Source organism: Xyrauchen texanus, chromosome 16 (genome assembly GCF_025860055.1).
Source record: "Xyrauchen texanus isolate HMW12.3.18 chromosome 16, RBS_HiC_50CHRs, whole genome shotgun sequence".
NCBI lineage: Eukaryota > Metazoa > Chordata > Actinopteri > Cypriniformes > Catostomidae > Xyrauchen > Xyrauchen texanus.
Genome location: NC_068291.1, coordinates 9,204,029 through 9,225,334, shown reverse-complemented (window position 1 = coordinate 9,225,334; position 21,306 = coordinate 9,204,029).

Below are 21,306 nucleotides of genomic sequence, written 5' to 3'. Positions count from 1 at the left end.
AGAGTAATCCATCATGTTCACTTTCAATGAAATATCGATTCTAATTTGTATTCCAAATGTTCAAAAACCATCTCTCCCCCGTAGTTTGGACTGTTTCCGATAAAATGAGCCATTCCATGTTTCTCTCCTTCAATCACAGGCTCTGTAATGACCAAAATATGAAGGGAGCGCACCAACAGGCTGCGGGACCTGTCACTCTCGCACCTCGGTTTTTGATTGGATAAAAGCCACCCAATGTCTGGTCAGCAAAATTGTGATGGATGGGAGTATTAACCAACTAAAACACGATTGCAGTGATTGACAGTTTGCTTAGTTTACCTCAGAAGATCTGTCTAATACCTAGGTCTAATACAAGTGCGTCCACTCGTGCGCTCTTTGTCATTTTACGCACAGCACGCACAGTTTTTACCATTGTTTTGCTACACGGAGCTCGTTTCAACGCGCGGATTTATTCTAACATTATATCTAACAATCTACATCATGGATCGTCGACTAAAGAGGAGTTTTTGTGGTGTTGAGAGTGTTTTGGAGGAGTTAATGAGGAGTAGCGACGAAGAACAGAAGAAAGACGTAGAAACCGACATCTTAGACAGAGAGAGCACGGTGTCGAGTGTCGATTCGGCTGAAGAGGAGATGTTTCTCCATGGACTCGATCCCGTATTAGATCGGTAAGTTGAAACACATCGTCTTGAGTTTTTATGTTTATGAAGTATTGGCAGTTTTTCTGTTCATATCATGTTTTTGATTATAAAATGACAAGCGAAGACACGAGGCTACACGAGTAGCTAGGTGATAGCTGTATATTATACATAAAGACATAATATTTATATCACACACACACACACATTATATTTATGATGCATATAATATAACAAAAATATCTTTATCTTTCCTGTCTTTCAGTGGCTTTGGTTTCCAGTTGGTAACAAACCTTGTTAGTGACTGCCTTGGATCAACATAAATACTGTAAATACTGTAAATACTATAATTGCTTTTTTTTTTCTTTAGTAATTGGATATTTATTATAATTATCAGTTTATTGTAATTTATTTGAGTAAAAAACACTGTTGCAATTACAAATGTTGTTTTCTTTTTATATAATTTATTAATTAGTTGTAAAACGATCACTTTTGAAATGCATACATGAAGTGAGTTTTTTTTGTTTCACTGTTTTTGCTATCAGAATTGTTCAAAATAAAGAGTATTTTGTTAAAATGTTAAAATGTTGTGCTGAAATCATTTTTTCTTGTGTGGTTTGATGAGCAGAACAGTTCTGAATTGATATACATGTATGTAGTATGTAGTGTTTACTCCTTATGTCATTTGGTTACCAGATGTCCATTTGGAGTCTCCAACTGGACTTTTGGAAAGGACGCCTAGACTTTCCCTGAATAAAAGCTTACAGAAACTACATTTTTGGGAGTATCATCTTCAAATTTGAATCAGAACATGGTCAGACATTCAGTTTTATCTTTATGGTGTTTTCAGGCCTTTAACATAAAAGTCTGATACATTTTTCCCTAAATGAAGTTCATTCATAGAAAACGTGAGTCACTTTCATGTAAATTTGACCTTGTTTTACTCTGTTCCTATGCTACTTTTGAATTAATATGACTCTTGGGTAACAAAGTTTCAAGTGTCTAGTTTAAAAAAATATCAGAGTTATGAATGTGGACCATATGGTTTAGGAGCTACAGACATTTGTATTTGGGTATGTCATTTTCAGAAAATTCTCAAAAATAGGGGTGCTGGTTAAGAGGTTAAATGACCTTTCTTTCCCATTCTGACATTCAGTTTGGAGTTCAGGAGATTGTCTTGACCAGAACCACACCCCTAAATGCATTGAAGCAACTGCCATGTGATTGGTTGATTAGATAATTGCATTAATGAGAAATTGAACAGGTGTTCCTAATAATCCTTTAGGTGAGTGTATATGCGTTAGATTAGATTTATGTTTAGAATAGCAATAAAGTTTGTCTGAATTTAAAGATGATTGACTGTGGTATATTTTGATAAATAATCTCATCCCTGTTTCAAAAAGATTTCGCTTCAAAGCTGTACCTAAATATGAGTGATATTATTTTCAATAAGCCATGATAATTATATCACTCCTTTTTATACTCTTTACAGTATAAATTGTGAGTGGATACGTTGTATTACACTTTTAATGGTGGAGAATAATCTAGTTATTTGTCATTTATCTCATTTATAATGGTTGTTGAATGTGACAAATTCCATTATACATTTAATTACCTAATAATGTACAATAAGTATGGTTTAATTTAGTTAATAGCTCACATATTTCAATATCCTAAATTCCCTTCTAAATTTAGCATACCAAATATCCTTAGTCAAGTCAAGTGGTTTTTATTGTCGTTCAGCCATATACAGTTAGTACAGTACACAGCGAAACGAGACAACATTCCTCCAGGACCATGGTGCTACATAAAAAACATAGGACAAACACAGAACCACATGAGACTACACAGACTAAATAATATTCCTACATCAAATTTCTACATAAAGTACAAGTGCAAACGTGTGCTAAAAAGTACGGGACAGTACAATAAATTACTAAAAGGAACAGGACAATAGACACAGTAAGAGTCAGTGCAGCACCGACCAGTACACATTTGTAATGAATAGTGCCAAAAGTAAACATAACATACTATGAAATAGTGTTCGATGGACATAGCAGTTATTGATGTAGCAGCCAGGTATAAAGTGACAATGAAATAAAGTGCAACTCTGGACATGTGCAAAAGTTGGATGTTGTAAACGTGTGTGTGTCAGTCCAGACTCTGAGTATTGAGGAGTCTGATGGCTTGGGGGAAGAAGCTGTTACACAATCTGGCCATGAAGGCCCGAATGCTTCGGTACCTCTTGCCAGACTCTTGCTTTGTGTAAATGTCTTTGATGGAGGGAAGAGAGACCCCGATGATCTTCTCAGCTGTCCTCACTATCCTCTGCAGGGCTTCGCGAGTCCCAAACCAGGCAGTGATGCAGCTGCTCAGGATGCTCTATAGAATAGAGTGAGGATGGGGGGTGGGAGATGTGCTTTTCTCAGCCTTCAAAGAAAGTAGAGACACTGCTGGGCTTTCTTGGTAATAGAGCTGGTGTTGAGGGACCAGGTGAGGTTCTCTGCCAGGTCAACACCAAGGAATTTGGTGCTCTTGACGATCTCCACAGAGGAGCCGTCGATGTTCAGCGGAGAGTGGTCACGCTGTGCTCTCCTGAAGTCAATAACCATCTCTTTTGTTTTGTCCACATTCAGAGACAGGTTGTTGGCTCTACACCAGTCCGTTAGCCACTGCACCTCCTTTCTATATGCTGACTCATCATTCTTGCTGATGAGACCCACCACAGTCGTGTCATCGGCGAACTTGATGACATTGCTGCACAGTCATGTGTCAGCAGAGTTAAAAACAGGGGACTGAGCACACAGCCCTGGGGGGGCCCAGTGCTCAGTGTGGTGGTGGTGGAGATGCTGTTCCTGATACAGACTGACTGAGGTCTCCCAGTCAGGAAGTCTAGGATCCAGTTGCAGAGGGAGTTGTCCAGGCCCAGTAGGTTTAGCATTCCAATCAGGTACTGAGGAATTATTGTGTTGAATGCTGAGCTGAAGTCTATGAACAGCATTCAAACGTATAATTCATTTTTATCTAGGTGGGTGAGAGCCAGATGGAGGGTGGTGGTGATGGCGTCGTCTGTTGAACGGTTTGGACGACACTGCATTGGGACTAGTGAGGGGGGCAGCTGGGTTTTAACCCTTTCGCACGTAAATTCTAAATTATTTAACTGATCCCCCCAGCCTGAATTGTTTTTCGGCAGTTATTTTAAAACGTAACAAATTTTAAACTCCAGTGTGACGCACCAAGCTTGTCAAGTGATACTCTGGGCAGTCAGATGACGGTTCACCGCTGTCTTGTCACGCTTTGAGCTGATGGACAGAGTATAGGTAAGCGTTTCGCTTTTTTCTTCACTTTAAACCCTTCCTCGTTGGTTTAAAACATGTATAAACTATAATAAATGTTTTAACCAATGATTTATATTGACATTTATTTATTCATTTTCTCGGGCTTTGAATTTCACTCCCACATGTAACTTTTCTGCCAACGCATTACAGGATTGCTACTGGCGAGTACATTTTTAGTCGTTTTCGATTGAAAATTGTTGAAAATTATTTGCAAACATGTGTAGACCATGATAAATGCATTAATAATATGTTTATGATATGTATTTATCATAGTTTGATGTGATTTACGTAATAGCTTGTGTTGTTCACTGCTTGTGTAATGTTGTGGATATATCATATCTAATGTTTTATCATGTTCACTTTGATTAAAAGCTGTTGTGTGAGGTACAGTCTATAGTCTATTCTAATGCTAATATTACAAATGGGTTGCAATTGAAAGTAACATGATATGTAATTCATCAGCAATATATTCTAATGCAAAGGTAAAATACACATTTTACAAAATTGATGACTGAAAGTCTCTGATTATGATCTGTCTTGCGTATATATTATAAAAAACATGTATCTTTGCTCTGTGAGAGTTAAAAAAATTCGATTTTATTTCATTTTATTTATTGATTTATGCTTTTTATATGCATTTGTTTGTAGACAATACAACTTTTTTTTCATAAATATCAATATAATGATTAACAATATAAATATTTTAATAAATACAAGCAACATAACCATAACAGCTACTAAACAGCATTCATAACATTCAATTACATGGCATTTGTGGTAAACAAAAGCTCACAATGCACACATTTAATAGATTATAAACCAATTTCAAAGAAAAAATACACCATTTACAATACATAACAATGGAACTGTAACCATAACTAACATTTGCTTATTTTATGTCACAGTTCTCAGTAATGCTTCAGTGCGTGGTACTCAAAACATGGTCTAACACAAATGGGAGTGTTGCACAGCTCTCATGTAGTCTGTGAGTATCTTACTACTTTACTACTCTGCTTCCTCTTTGCTCATTTTGCAGCTGATCATGATCATTCTTATCCTATTTGCACCCCCTGTACCACAGGCCCTGTAACGTTTCTAGGAGAAGAATGTGGAACTGGTATACCAGTATCCTTCCTCACATAAGACGGCGGTAAGTAGGGCTGCACAATTAAGCTAAATAAAATCGAAATCGCGATATGACCTTGTGCGATTATTAAATTGCAAAGGGCTGCGATTTAATTAAATAAATAGTCTGCTCAATTCAAAGTTTATTTGCGCTGCTCTGTCCAGTCTAGATTAAATTAGACCATTGAAACTGTGTTTTCAGAACGGTTCCGTGCTCCACAACTCCATCTCATGCTTATGGGTCTTTTCCAATGAACGGTACAACTCGAGACTGCTCGCTTTTTGGGGGTTTTCCACTGTGGATAGTACCTGGTACTTCTTTAGTACCACCTTGGTCGAGGTTCCAAGCAAAGCGAGCTGATACTAAATGTGATGTCAAAATCCAGCAGATCACTGATTGGTCAAAAAGAATCGTCACTATCAGCGTCAAAGATTTCCGACACGGAACATCAACCCACTAGTTTTAAAGTTAGCAACAGCGATAGCAGTATCATTTGTTCATGCAACTTTCTAATTGTAAAAAGTAATGGCCGTGCGCAAAACCACACAGTGTTCAATAAACAAGGTGCAAATGTTCCTCTCGTTATGTGAAATGGAAAAGTCTTTCAGGAACTGTCTCAGCTGTTGTCCGCACACGGCTACGACCGGACCTACCAACAGTGTAAGGAAAAGTTAAAAAGAAATAAAAACTTAAGTGACTACATTTATTAGCCCTATAAATCAATTAAACAATTTAACCATTTGATATTATGACATCACAACAAATATGAAATGTTCTTAAAAATATCCCTTTCATGATACAAGGCTCTGTTTGTGGAATTTACTTTCTATATGTTTTCAATAAAAATTAAATACAAATAAATGTTTGTAATATTCTAATTCCATTAAACTCAATGACCGTTTGACCTAGAGACATGAAATCAGCTGCAAAACACTCAGAATATCTTTCTTCATATAGCACAAGGATTGTTTTTGGGAGTAAATGTTCACTATTGTTTATACAGATTCAATTATCCCTATAAATCTGTTAATATCAGTGACTATATAATTATAATATCTATAGAAAGTAGTGAACATTTACCCCCAAAAACAAGCCTTGTGCTATATGAAGAATAATATTCAGAGTGTTTTACAGCTGATTTCAAATCTCTAGATCACACGGTCATTGAGTGTTGTCATGAAAAGGAAATTTTTAAGAACATTTCTTATTTTGTTGTGATGTCATAATATCAAATGCTTAAATTGTTGAATTTATTTATAGAATTTATTATATATATTTTTTTTTAAATTATTATTATTATTCTTTTTTTTTAATTCAGCTTTGTGCTAGGCAAAGAAAACCTATTCATGCATTTCCAAGTTGGTTTGGCTTGAATATGTGTATGAGCATTGTCACGAATGTCAAAATATATAACTAAGTTTACTGCACTAATGTTATGGGTATATTGCCCATATCTAATATTTTATCGTGTTAACTTTGAACAATAGATGTTGTGTGCGGTATAGTCTATATTCTAATGCTAATATTAGGAATGTTGCAATCGAAAGTAGCATGATCTGCAATTCATCAGCAATATACTCCAATGCAAAAGGCAAAATACACATTTTACAAAATTGAGTTATGACTGAAATCGGCTCTCTTGGATTATGATCTGTCTTGTGTCAGATGGGTTTGGCTCAACTATGCTCATATTCCAACAAACAGAGTGTGACAATTGGCTGTACAATTAAAATAAAGTTTGAAGACATTTTTGTTCCTCTGTTGGCATAGTTACTATGTTTAACATTTGTAATGCAGTGCAGTCACACTGTTTCCTTCCATCACCATTAGATGCTAAAATGTGTTACTAGTATGGAATGTTTGCTCTGTGAGAGACAAGAGATAAGTTCAGTATTAGCATTATTCTTAATTCTATTTTATTTAAATTCATTTATTGTTCTATGATTTTATTATGTATTTGTTTATAGATCATATTTTTTAAAGAAATATCAATATAATGATTAACAATATACATATTTTTATAAATACAAGCAACCATAACAACTAATAAATAGCATTCATTACATTCAATTACATTGCATTTGTGGTAAACAAAAGCCAGCAATGTACACATTTCCTAGATAATAAACCAATTATATGGAAAAAATACAATAAATAACAATGGAAATATAACAATAACTAATACAAATGTCATAACAACAATAATAACTTTTAAATAAAATGTGCTTATTTTATTTAGAAATCAGTAATTAACTCAGTAATGCTTCAGTGTGTGGTACTCCTCAAAACATGGGGCAACACACAAGGGAGTGTTACATGGCACACATATGAATTTGGTGAGGAGCCTCTGCTTTGTCCTGCGAGTGCTGGATAGGCAGACCTTGCAGTGCCGCCTGGTCCTGCTGCCCTGGGAAGTTTAGTTGGTGAACTGCCGAAATGCCAGCCTACCCTTGAATTTCATCAACGACTCATCGACACACAGATCCCTGTAGGGCACAAAAATGTTACGAAATGATGACGTGAAAGCAGTGAAAATGTTTCAGATTTTTTTGCAGGGGGTTGTTGATGTTTGCCATCGCATTGTTGGAGAAGTGAAGGCAGCGGAGGAGCAGAAGGAAGCGGTCCTGGGAAAACAAAGTCTCAAAAAATGGTGTCAGGAGCATGGGATCTGTACTCCAATAATCACGAAGTGAGTTTTTTTTTCACAATTCCCTTTAGCAGCACTGCCACCAGGAATGTGTACATTTCATGAGCATGTGTTGAAACCCACTTTGCAATCTTGCCTTTCACATCAGGTGGTGTTTTCTCCTGCAGCTCTGAGGCATAGCGGTTTGTTTCATCAACAATTTCCTCAATCAGCTCCTCAGTAAGGAACATCTTAAAACACTGGACTTCATTGGGTGATTCTGGAGGGTTTTACACGCCGCTAGTCCAGTCATCAAATGCAACCCCAGGTCCAGGATGGGTAAAATTACTGGTAGAACTCCAGCAGGAAGAGCTTACCTCCTCCACCTACCTTGGTGTTGTGTGTATATGTATATGACGAGCTCTGATACGAGTCTGAGGTAAAAGTGACGTGCCGTGATGTTACTTGTCACTGGGAGGAAGGGAAGATTAGAGATAGGCTATGGTCATAGCCATAATGTTTTTTTTTTGTTTTGTTTTTTAATTTTTTAATTTTTTTTAAATTGCAGTGCAGGCCTGTCTGAAAAAAATGTATATATATTTACACAGATTCACAATTAAAAATAATTAACAACATATATGTTTCATGTGAATAAAACACATGTTTTTTACAATTGTTTTTCTCGCTGTTGTCATAGACATGAGTGTGTAGATATGCGCTGGAAAATTGTATTCCAATACTTGTTTATTTTAATACAATAAAAATGAAAAGACTGTTCGAGCAGCTGTTTTAGACATAAATGACAAGCATTTCATCAGTCACTCTTTCTATAGCAACGCCAGCTATACAGCAACGCGAAAGCAGATTTGGTGAGTTTATCATCTAGTTTGATGCTGTAATACGCAGTGTGTGGATATGGATAGTAAACTTATATGGTAAGTATTCTATGTTTGTTTGAATGCATACAATGTAAAATAAAAATTTTCATGTGATTTGAAAAGACTTTTCGAGCAGCTGTTTAGACATTATGTGCTATGTTGCAACTAAACCATACGGCAGCTGATATGGTGAGTTTCAGTTCGTTTTGCACGGTTATACATTGTGTAAATTTGTAGTCTTGTGTTAGTTTGAATGCCTGTAACAAACATGTGGTTGAAAAGATTGTTTAAGTGGCTTTTTTAGGCATGTAAATGGCATTGCTTAGCCAATCCCCCTCTGTAGCTGTAGCAGCTAAACAGTGGGAATGCAGGTTTGAAATAAAAAATTTGCCAGTTGATGACGTCAGACACGAACGTTCTAATCAAACCGGTTTGATGGTACTCCCCAGGGACCACTCTGGAATGATCAAGCCAGAGTGATGGTACGTGCGAAAGGGTTAATGTGCCTCATGACGATTCTCTAGAAGCAATTCATGATGATGGGTGTGAGTGTGACGGGACGGTAGTTGTTGAGGCAGGACACTGAATACTTATTTGGCATGGGGACGATGGTGGTGGCCTTGAAGCACCTTGGAATGACGGCGCTGCTCAGAGAGATGTTGAAGATGTCGGTAAGAACATCTGCCAGCTAGTCTGCACATCCTCCGAGCACTCTGCCAGGAATGTTGGCAAGTCCAACAGCCTTCCATGGGTTCACTCTACATAGAGTTTTCCTCACATCAGCCGTAGTTAGACAGAGCACCTGGTCGTTGGGAGGAGGGGTGGTCTTCCTCGCCACCACATCAATCTACACCTCAAACCAAGCATAGAAGTCATTCAGCTCATCTGGAAGGGAGGCATCTTTGTCACAGGCTACTAATGTTGTTCTGTAGTTGGTGATGGCCTGGATGCCCTGCCACATGCGCCGTGCTCGTCATGGAGGTCATCAAAGTAAGAAAGGGACTGATATAGCATTCCATTTCTTTTTTTTTTTTGGCCACCAGACAGAAATTTGTCTCCTAGTTTGGAGCATTTGGGGGTCTCTTGTTCGCGTGGCCAGTCTAACTGTAGTCTGGCTACAGCACAAGTAACCACCTTGAGTAATTCCTCACCCGCTTTATTATTGTGCGTGGAAAGTTCAGCGGTTCAGCATCCCCCTCGTCAACCAATGCAAGAGTAGCATGCTCTCCCCCCAAACACACAAAACAAAACTGGTGTGTTTCCATTTCAGCCATAGAACGTAAACATGGGAACACACACCGCTTGCTTTGTTTATCAGTGATTCTTTTTCTTCTTTTTTTTTTAAAGAAAAGAGAAAGAGAAAGGTTTCTGTGCACTGCCTAACAATTCTAACTCCTAACAGAGGAAAGTAGAAAGTTCTGACAGTCAAGAAGCACAACACAAACAGAATGATCTGAAGACAAAAGATCTGACGATGCACCTGTGGCGCATCTATTTATAGCCTTGCTAAAGGTGCGGCCAATGGTGTCACCAGCAGAGGCTATACATTCTAGTCAATTTCATTGACGTGTTGCATACATAGTCATAGCCGGTCACTCCGACGTTCCCAAAGCGCTAAATCAGCACAGCATCAAAGTGTAGCTTTTTGATAGGGAACCTTACAAACTGTAGTGGATTACAGTTACTCATGTTTTATATTTTAAATATGTAACATTGTTACATGTATTCTGTTACTCCCCAACACTGCTTATAATATATCTATAACTTATTAAAACCTTTTGACTGTTTACACTCTGCTGATTTTGCGCGACAACACTTTATTGAGTTCTGATATGTTAAAATTGGATCTTGCTTCTGTTAACATGTATTATGATTAAACTTTAAATAGGCGAAATCTTACAATGTATAATAACTGTAGTTACAATTATTTATGAGAATTATAACTTATTATAAGGTGTATTATGAAACATTGCAAATGCAGTAAAATGCATGTATAATAGCTTTACAATGCATTATAAATATGGGCTTCATAGAAAGTTTTACCCAAATTATTTGATCATGTTTAAAGAAAAACACCACAAAGTGATACTAGAGACATAAAAGTAGCACTGCTGTATCAGAAATTGATTGTTTGGGAAGAAATCAATTAAACAGTTTAGCGGCCATTTAAAAAAAAATATTCACAACAGAATTCTGTGATTGGTCAGTCTGAATAAAATTTTCCAGAGAGTTCTTTTAATACTTGATTTAAGACTGTTCGACTCTTGCCCTGTTTCTGTCTTTTTATAGCCCTTATCTTGCCCAGAGCAACTTTTCTTTTTTTAAGAAAAACTGTATGAACTGTATGAAACTGTGATTCATGGAATTGCATTCAGATTGCATCTGAGTTTTAATTAACTTACATCATCCTCCAAATCCTAAACAGTATTTCTTTAGAGCACTAATATCAGAGTCAGAGCTGTCACTAAACTAATCCAGGATCAATGTCAGACACTTGCGTCCTAGCCAGAAGAGTTATCCTGGGCTACTCCAGCAGGGTAGATCAAAAGACTCAAGTGTAGAGGTGTCACAGGTTAGGAGTAAAGAGACACAGTTACTCTGAATATCTCTTTCTTTCTCCTAAATAGAATTCTGAAATGAGTTTTGGCAGAGAGATCAAAGTAGTAAAGCTGACAGTTATGAGGGCAGGAAAGCCAATGAGTTGATGAGTCTCTGGGTACCGTAATTTCCGGACTATAAGCTGCAACTTTTTTCCCATGCTTTGAACCTCGCGGCTTAAACAACGGCGCGGCTAATATATGGATTTTTCCCGCTTTAAAATTTTATTAAAAAAAACACAAAAAAAAACATTCTGTGACGTGCTCAGTTTTTTGGCGGCATGAAGCTTTCATTAGACCAATGAAATTGCCGAATGTGTTAAGGTCAAACAACTTTTTTTGTTTACTGTTTAGATTAAATCGAGCGTGCTCAAACTTCCCATCATTCTGATTACGGTAGTCATTTTGTCACCCTCAAAACACGGAGAAATGCATATGATGCAGCTTTCAAGTTGAAGGCGATTGATCTGGCTGTTGGAAAAGGAAATAGAGCTGCTGCACGGGAGACGTTGGAAACAGCAGCGTGATGAATTGACTCAGCGCAAAAAGACAACTAAAGCTGAGGCTATTGAACTCCGACACCGAAGGAGATGACTTCAGTGGTTTCATGTGCAAAAGAGGAGGAAGATAGTGACCAATGACTTTCTTGCTAGGCTACTGTTTACTGGTAATTTTTTATTTTTTGTTACAAGCCGTGTGTGGCAGCGGGGACGTGGTCAAGCGCCCGTCCGGGAGAGAAAAGCGGTAAGGGCGCTTACACCTGAGCTAATGTCTAACACCTGTGTCTAATTTCAGTAAGCGTGGGGAGAGCGGCATAAAAAGGCAGCAGAGAGTGAGTGAGTGACAGACACACGTCAGTCTAGTGTTGGCGCATAGAAGACCAAGAATTGCGAAACGTTATAAAATTGATTGTAAACAGTGCTGTGGCCATTAAAAGCCTTACCTGGAACGTCAAGTGCCCTGCTTCACATGTCCTTCTTGGGAAAACTGTCACACTGGCACCAGTGTGACAGTTTTCAGCACCTGATGTAAGCGCCCTTACCGCTTTTCTCTCCCGGACGGGAGCTTGACCACGCCCCCGCTGCCACACCGTGTTTCGTTAAAGCCTATTTATTTTTGTTACAAGCCGTGTTTCGTTAAAGCCTATTTATTTTTGTTACAAGCCGTGTTTCGTTAAAGCCTGGGTGAAGTTCATTTGTTTCAATGTACCGGTAGGCACCTGCGGCTTATAGACAGGTGCGGCTTATTTATGTTCAAACTAATAATTTTTAGAAAATTCAGTGGGTGCGGCTATATTCAGGTGCACTCAATAGTCCGGAAATTACGGTACTTATCCCACTCCATCATGACCTTCCCTCACTCGCACTTCCTATTTCTTTAAATCTTTCTCTCTCTCTTTTTCATTCTAGGGTTAAATAATACTTTAAAGCAATAGCTTACCCAAGAATGTAAATGTTGTCATCATTTACTCACCCTCATGTTGTTCCAAACCTGAATGACTTACTTACCAAGAAAATAATATATATTAGGCAGTTTATTAGTCTCACTTACCATTCACTTTCATTGCTTTTTTCCCCAATTCAATTAAAGTAATTTTTTCATTCTGCCTAACACCTTTTGTGTTCCCAGAAAAAAAAAATTGGGTCATATGGGTCTGATGAGGGTGATGACAGAATAATTATGATAGAATAGCTCAGTCCGAAGTCGCTCACTTTTTCTATATAGTACATATTTACTATATAGTGGATGTCTGTGTGTGCACTATATCAGACAAGGAGTGAACGAAATGAGTCAGTGAATTCGGATGCTGATATAGCCTATACATGGAATGTCGCAGAGAGTGGGAGAGAGCGCTGAGTTGATGCAGAAAAAACTGTCACATATGTACTTTTATCATACATGTAGTATAATGATAATCATAATAATAACCTAACCCATTATAAAAACACTATTTCTTGATATTCTTTTAAAATATATATAAGTCTTTGTTTTGTTTGTCATGTTTAATATATATTTTCATAATTAAAATAATAAGAGTCTACTGCTACTGCTACAAACTGCCAACAAGAATAAAAGCATTTGAACAATCGTATATTATTGTATTTATTTATTTGCATCTTGACACTCTCCCATCCAAACTAGGCAGCATTTCTGAGCACCGAGAAGGGATGACATATGCTCATAGCACCATCATTTGACTGTAATACAGCACATTGACTGTAATACATCCATTGATCATTAGATAAAGTATGTGATAACCAATATTTCAATAATTTCAACTATGCACTGTCACTTTAGTGAATTAGAGAAGAAATAAATCACTAAGCATTAATGGCAGAATAAAAAAAAATAACAATCATAAATTGTTACATTTATCTGTATGATTTTGGATTGTTATATTTTATTTTTGATCAAGTATTGACACCCAAAATAGTGCACTATATAGTGGATAGGGGGTGATTTCGGACACAGCTAATTTTATTTATTTATTTAGAACTACCCTTTCCAACTTCACAAGTGACACTGTACACACACAGTTGTTTCCATGTGTTGTAATTTTTATGGTAATTACTTGTAAACTTTGCCAGTTGTCCTTGTAATGCTATTGATGTATAATATTTGTGTGCAAATTGTGTGCTACATGAATGTCTGGGTGGTTTAAAAAATACACAGATTTACCAAACAAACTGTGCTTGTGTTGTCCTGGAGCACAGATATAGTGGTGCTGTCGCCAAACACTTTCCATCACAATATTTCATCTATCATGTCTGGTGTTCTGTATTTTCAGTTGACTGTTTAGATAAGAATCCGAACAAGAGATGCCGGATTTGCGAATTAGTCTTTTCAATTAATTGCTCAAACAGGTTAGTAACAGGACACCTGAGTGTTCAATATGTGAATGACACTGAACCATAGGTAAAGCCATTTTCTGACTAAATAAAATGAAAAGCACTAACAGTATTAAAAAGTACCACCGTATTACCATGGTTTTGTGGACATGTACCTTAAAATACAATGTAAATTTCATGGTATATTACAACACCATGGTATTACCATCTGGTGCCATCACTATACAGTGGTACTGGCACAGCAATCTTATTTTTTAAAAAGGTAATTATGGAGAAACATCAACAAGTGCTGTAATGTAAATATGCCTAGAGATGCTGTGTATCCCATACACTCAAGAAAAATTATTCTAAATAGTACCAAATAAGGGATCTTCGGCTTGTAACAATAGCAGAACCATTTTTTTTTTTACAGAACCTGTAATTCAAAATGAGTAACATCAAAACTTTCTGATAACGATCTGATATTTTTACATTTTGCGCATTTTACATTCAGATTATCTGAATGATACAAACATATACTATTAGCCAGTAGGCTACACAATAGATAAACTAACATTGACAACCATAACAAGTTGCACTAAACGGGTCCAAAGGGCTATTTTGTATCATAAACTGGGGGGGTTGAATCCTGAGTGCTGTTTGGCTGATTGATATATTGGTATATGAGATTGTATACCACAGGCATAATATGATATCTATTTGTAATGCACTATTTGTTTTGGAAACTGGTTTATTACAGCAATGAGGCATCTCAGGGTTTCGTGATATATGGCCAATATACCAGAGCTAAATGCTGTATCCAGGCATTCCACGATGCATCATACTAAGTAGAGCTCTTAGCCATGTTATATTTGGTCATTTACCACAACCCCTCATGCCTATTTGCTTAAGTATCTACAGTATTTGAAGTACTTAAAAAGAAAATCACATTTTCTAAAAATCTAAATTTCTTTTTTAATAAAAAAAATCTAAACTCTAGCAATTTATTTCCCTTCATAATTCTCCTAAGAATGGCCACAATCCACATATTCTTTTTCCTCCAAACTTTTCTTTTTTGATTCAGCAATTAAATATTGTTCTTAGTGGGGGCATATTACCTCATCTTACCCTATACATTCACTCACAATGTCAGTTAAGAGCTATTAATGTCAGTCTGGTGTCCTGAACCTCAGAACAGGGGTTTTCAAACTGGGGTCCGCGGACCCCAGGGGGGCTGCAAGAGGGAGCTAGGGGGTCCGCGAATACGGTATTGTAAGATTATCATTTTTTTAACATAATTAATTTTTTAACCTAAAGATGTTAACCAAATCAACATACAGTTTTGTGATGTATAAGAGTGGTTCCTTGTAACGTGATTATCCCAAGCTAAGTACATGCTCTACACATTATGGAAAGATTTTTGAATAATCGCGCTCCTGCAAGCAGTTCGTGTCAATCTGACATGGCAAACGCTAAACAAAAAACTAGAAAATATGACAAATCTTACATTACGTTTGGCTTTACCTGTATGTTAAAGCAGGGAGTCGAGAGACCCCAGTGTGTTCTCTGTCAAGAGATTCTCTCCAGTGAGTGCATGAAACCATCCAAGCTCAAATGCCATCTACAGCAGAAACATCCCAGTGAGGCAGGAAAGTCCACTGACTATTTCAAACATCAGGAGTTGTGTTTTGGCCCGGCAGACTAGTACTTTTCGGCAGCAAGCATCCGTCCCTGAGAGGAGTTTGAAGGCATCATATTTGGCATCACTCCACATCGCACGTGCTAAGAAGCCGCACACGATTGGCGAAGCATTATTATTACCAGCTACTAAAGACATTGTCAGGGAGTTATTTGGAGAGGAAGTGGCACGAAAAGTAGATTGAGCACACGCATGGTGAAATGTCCAATGATATTGCTTCGCAACTTTTAGAAAAAGTGCAAGCCAGTGATTATTTTGCACTGCAGTTGGATGAAAGCACTGATGTTGCAAATCAAGCACAGCTTATGGTCTACATTCGTTTCCTCGGGCAGGACAAATTTATCGAGGAACTTCTTTTTTGTAGACCCCTTGAAGGCAGAACCACAGGGCAGGACATATTTAATATGATGGATCAGTTCATGATGGTCAATTCAATAGACTGGTCTCGGTGTGTTGGTGTGTGCACTGATGGTGCTACCGCCATGACCGGTAAGCGCAGTTTGTGGTGACCCTGATCAAAGCGAAAGCCCCCAATGCTGTTGCCACACACTGTATGCTTCACCGTGAGGCTCTTGTGGCCAAACGCATTGATTATGATTTGCATCTCGTGCTGAGGGATGTAGTTAAAACTGTGAACTATATAAAATCACACCCCTTGAAACACAGACTATTCGGTTTACTCTGCAAAGAAATGGGTGCAGATTATGAGAGCTTGCTGCTTCACTCAGAGGTTCGCTGGCTTTCCCTGGTTTATTTAACCATGTGTGCATCTCCTCCACTGCTGACAACATCACACCCATAATCCAGTCTCACCAGTCACATCTTCAGGGCTATTTTAAACAATATTTTCCAGATTTGAACAACACCCACCTGGACTATGTTAGAAACCCATTTGCACCAGGAATTGGCACTCATCTGGATCTAGCAGCCCAAGAGCAACTGACTGATTTGACAAATGAGGGAGGGATAAAAACAAAGTTCTCCTGCCTTCCTCTGTCAGAGTTTTGGATGTCTGTGAGAAAGGACTACCCTGTTTTGTCTGAGAAGGCAATAAAGTGTATTTTACCGTTTGCCACAACCTACATGTGTGAAGCTGGATTTTCAGCACTGAAAGTACTTCAGTCCAAGCACCGGGCCCGTCTGGAGGTCGAAAGTGACATGCGCCTGGCTCTCACTAAAATGAAACCACGCATTGACAAACTGTGTAGAAGCCACCAGGCTCATCCATCCCATTAGGACATCTTGAATCAGTGAATGTGGTGTTGTTTAGTTTGATTCACATGTTTGAATATGCAAATGCTACCAGTGCATTAATACTGTGAAAAAAATGTACCCTGTTCAGTTAATGTATATATGTTTTAATTGTTCAGAAATACAAAAAACTACAGAAGCTACATATAATTGTTTATTGTGAGAATTATTTTTGGCTAAAGTGAGTTGCCAAATAATAAAAGAAAATTGTTATTGAAACAGCATTTCAGATTGATGATGGGGCACAAAAACCTCACACTACTCCATACCATCCAGAAGTAATTACATGTGTGAAAGGTTTATCTGAACTCTCATTCAGTTAATGGGTACTCTTCAAGAGGGTCAAAGATTTAATTGGCAGAACTGTTTTTTTGTGAATTATAACACAGTGCATGGCTCCACTGGCCAAAATCCAGTGTATCTGATGCTTGGGTGGCACCCCCAATTGCCAATGAACTTGGTGTTCAATATGGCACCCAATTAATTTCTAAGTTGTCAAACTAATTTAGTGAGTAATGTCTGACTTTGTTATGTTCATCATAAAACCTTAGAAAAGCTTCAGATTGCTTGCCACCGCAATCAAGACCTATATAAGACAAGACTTCTAAGAATTCTCCTATATTACCAGGTTTACATGTTCTTTTACAGCAATGGGGACTGTGACAGGGCAGAGAGCGAGGCTAGGTCGTGCTTTTACACACCCGGTCCCTGGCTAATTAAGCCTCTGAGAGGGATAAAGGCTGACTGCGGTTGGTGGTGCGGGAGGTAGAGAGAACATTTACGGGCAGCTGACCATCATGTGTGTGTTTGTTTCTTTTAAGTTTTTCATTAAAATATTATTTATATTGTCAAGCCGGTTCTCGCCTCCTCTTTTCCATTGAACTCCTTTACAGGGAGTTAGGAGGATTACATCTGCAGATGAGCTACAATCATCTAATGGGGTTCCACTCTTGTGGCATTCTACCTGGATAATGCAAGGATAAAGACAGGTTAGATTTTGTTTTAGTCTTGGGGGTGAGATATAATGGGGTGAAAATGATTTAGTTAACGAGGTACACACCCACCTAATGACATTGTGTTGGCTGCTTGTGGTCCTGTGACGTGGGCAGGAAGGGATGTAAACATCTGAAAATTGTGTATACTCTCTTGGCTGGTTTTTCTTTCAATGCTGTGCAGAGCACGTGAGACCAGAGAAGTAAAAAACGGTCAGTTCCAAACAATGAACAGTACTGGATTTGTACATTGTTATTATGATTCCCCTTAGTTCAGATGAATTGAAGAATCTGTGTTAGCAATGCGGTTGATGACAGCCATTGCATCTCATGTCCCATGCACTCTTTGTTTTTTGTTTTGGGTGCACCCAATTTGTTTGTGACTGTGTGCATTGGTATTTGCAATTCATATCACCATGTTTTAGTAGTATAAATGTACACAGAACGGAATAAAGTGCAGCAATTCTCCCACCATTATATGTAAGAAAACAGTATGTGAGCTAGTAATTAATTTACACTGTCCTTGTTCTCCATTGTTATTATGCAAGGAAATTTACAATGGAATTAGTTGAGTTTGACAACCATTATAAGAAAGATAAATGACAAATAATTAGATTATTTGTCTGAATAAATTTCTCCACCATTAAAATCTCGTTGTATCCACTCACAATTTCTATTGTAAGGAATTAGCTTTAATAAGGGAATTATGTTTAATTCACTTATTGGATTAATATTATTCTATAATATTACTAATAATATTATAGAAAATAATATCACACATATTTAGGTATAGCTTTGAAGATTATTAATCAAAATATAACAGTCACATAAAACATGGAACAGGTTGGTGAGTAAAGTGACAGAATGTGAAATAAATGATCAATACAGCTAAAAGGAATTTTATGGAGGTTGTAGACAATGCCTTAAGAACCATTTATCCTTCTTTGAGTCTAAATCGATTTACAATCAGATTACCCAAAGTATTCAACTAATACACCAGCACTTTGAGCAAAAATCTGAAGATGTACTTGCATGGTGTTGCGTTTCCTTGCATTGCGTTTCCTTATATTGCATTTCCTCATGTTGTTTGGTTATTTGGCATTTGTCAAAAATGTTTTCCGTCAATGTCTTGGACTCCGTTATGATCTGTTATTCTGCAAGGAAGACTCGCGACTCCCATTGGGTGTGTGAACCATAGAGCAGAGAGTGAGAGGCTTCCTCTGGACTTTTTGTGTCCGAGTTTTCCTTGGACTCTTCATGGACTTTTTGTGTCCCGAGTTTTCCTTGGACTCTTCATGGCACAAAGGATCTGGAAGCAGCAAGATAGCTGAAGAGGAGAGACCAAGTGACGGTTCAAAAGTGAGCATTGCAAGAGAGAAAATCAGCAGAAGAAGAGGTTCTTCCTTGGGTAGGAAAGTTTTTAACTGAAATTGCTGCACCTCAAAGGTGTCCTGAGGCAATTAGAAGTGGCTTTTCAGAGTCACACGGTCAACTGGTCTATCCATTTCCAAAGTTGATTTACGATCATTTGTGGAGGATTCTTACAAACTCCCGCTCAAAAATAGTGCATGTTTAATCATGATCTTTTATATCTTGACAACAGTACAAGAGACATGACATTCGTTGTCATCAACATTCTTGTGTAAACAATCAAGCATTTACATACTAAATAAGACATTCTTTCATGAATATTATACATTTAACAAAACATAAAAATCCCTGGTTACAAATCATACTGGTTAATTCATTGGTTTTACAACATGGATAATGCATAAAATTTTATGAGAAACCTGGTTGTTGGGGTATAATATCCAGTTGAATAGTTACCATTCTTAGTAGAATGAGATGAATAATACCGGATTAAATATTATAATCATCGATTTGTCAGTTATAAGTGATTACAAATCACTACAATTATTTTAAAAGGTACATTGGATATAATAATTAATTTGTCAGTTATACAAGTTTTCACAGGTCATAGAGTCATTTTCAGAATTATCTAGCAAGGCTAGGTATGGTGTATATTTTATAGGGTTAAATCACATATAGTGGGGCTGGGATGAGGATCTCATGAGGATCTCACAAGGAAACCTTTCAAAGAAAACCTGCTTTAGCTCTGTGTGGAAGTTCAGAAGGTCATGCTGAGGGTTTAAGTTTGTGGAACAAATAAGTATCTTCTTTATTGGTCAGCTCTGTCATTACAAACCCTAGTTTGAGATTAAGCAGGCATGGGAGACACATTTTCCTTCAGCAATGTAGGTGCCATGGATTTGTTTTTATGACACTCTAATGGCTCGTGGGAGATCTCACTGATCTGTGTAATGTGATATGTTCATTTGATGGCTTTGTTCGTGGATAATCCTACAGTAATTTGATGCCAATAACATATATTAAAGATAGGAGAATCATGTGTGAAATGTGAAATTATTTGTTATGCTTTACTATTATTTGTTTATAACTTGTTTTTGGAACCCAGCATTTCATTGCAGTTGGGAAGTTTATTTATGGATGTGTTGTGATTGTCACAATATTTATATTAATAAAACGGTGTGTAGTGGATGTGTTTGTGAATATTCTCTGTGTTTGACCATATATGATTATTTCACTATGTGGAACTAGTTATACTGACCAATTGCATTGTATTTGGATGAGATTATAGCTGACTGGGTCTGATGGGGATGCTTAAAGCTTTATTTTAAGACTGTTGTACAATAAAATGTACAGTTGTTCCTGGTGTTCTGGTGACTATTGAAGCAAACAACTTAAACAATATTTTATTATATATGTCATTCCTTACTGTTACAGGATAATGTGGCATCTTAATTATTATTATTATTATTTTTTTTATGTCAATCTAGCAACATTTTCCCATACATCACCAACAAACTCTCTGTGGTTCATTATGGAGATTTATTTTATTTTTTTCTGTGGATGCATGAAGTTGGTTCCCCTCATGTTTTGGAGAAAATAGTAACCTTGAAATAGTGCAGAATGTTAAATATTTCTTCTTCATTTTACGTTATAATGTTTCTGCTCAAAGCTGAATGCTTTGAGCAGGGAGAAAATTGGTGTTGCGCTAATCTACATTATCTGGTATTGGTGCTGTATAAGGAAACATTGAACAATAGTTCCACTGAATTACTAGGATGATATTGAATATTAATTTGGCTTTATCTCCATGTGTCATTTAGGTTGATGAATGGGAATAGTTTGCTGGATTAGAGGGGTCTTTGGAGAGCAAGACTTGCACAATACTATTCACCTCTCTCAACCAGGGCAATCAAAGTGAAAGAGTGATTGCTTCCACACTGGATTTCTAGGAAAGTGTGAGAC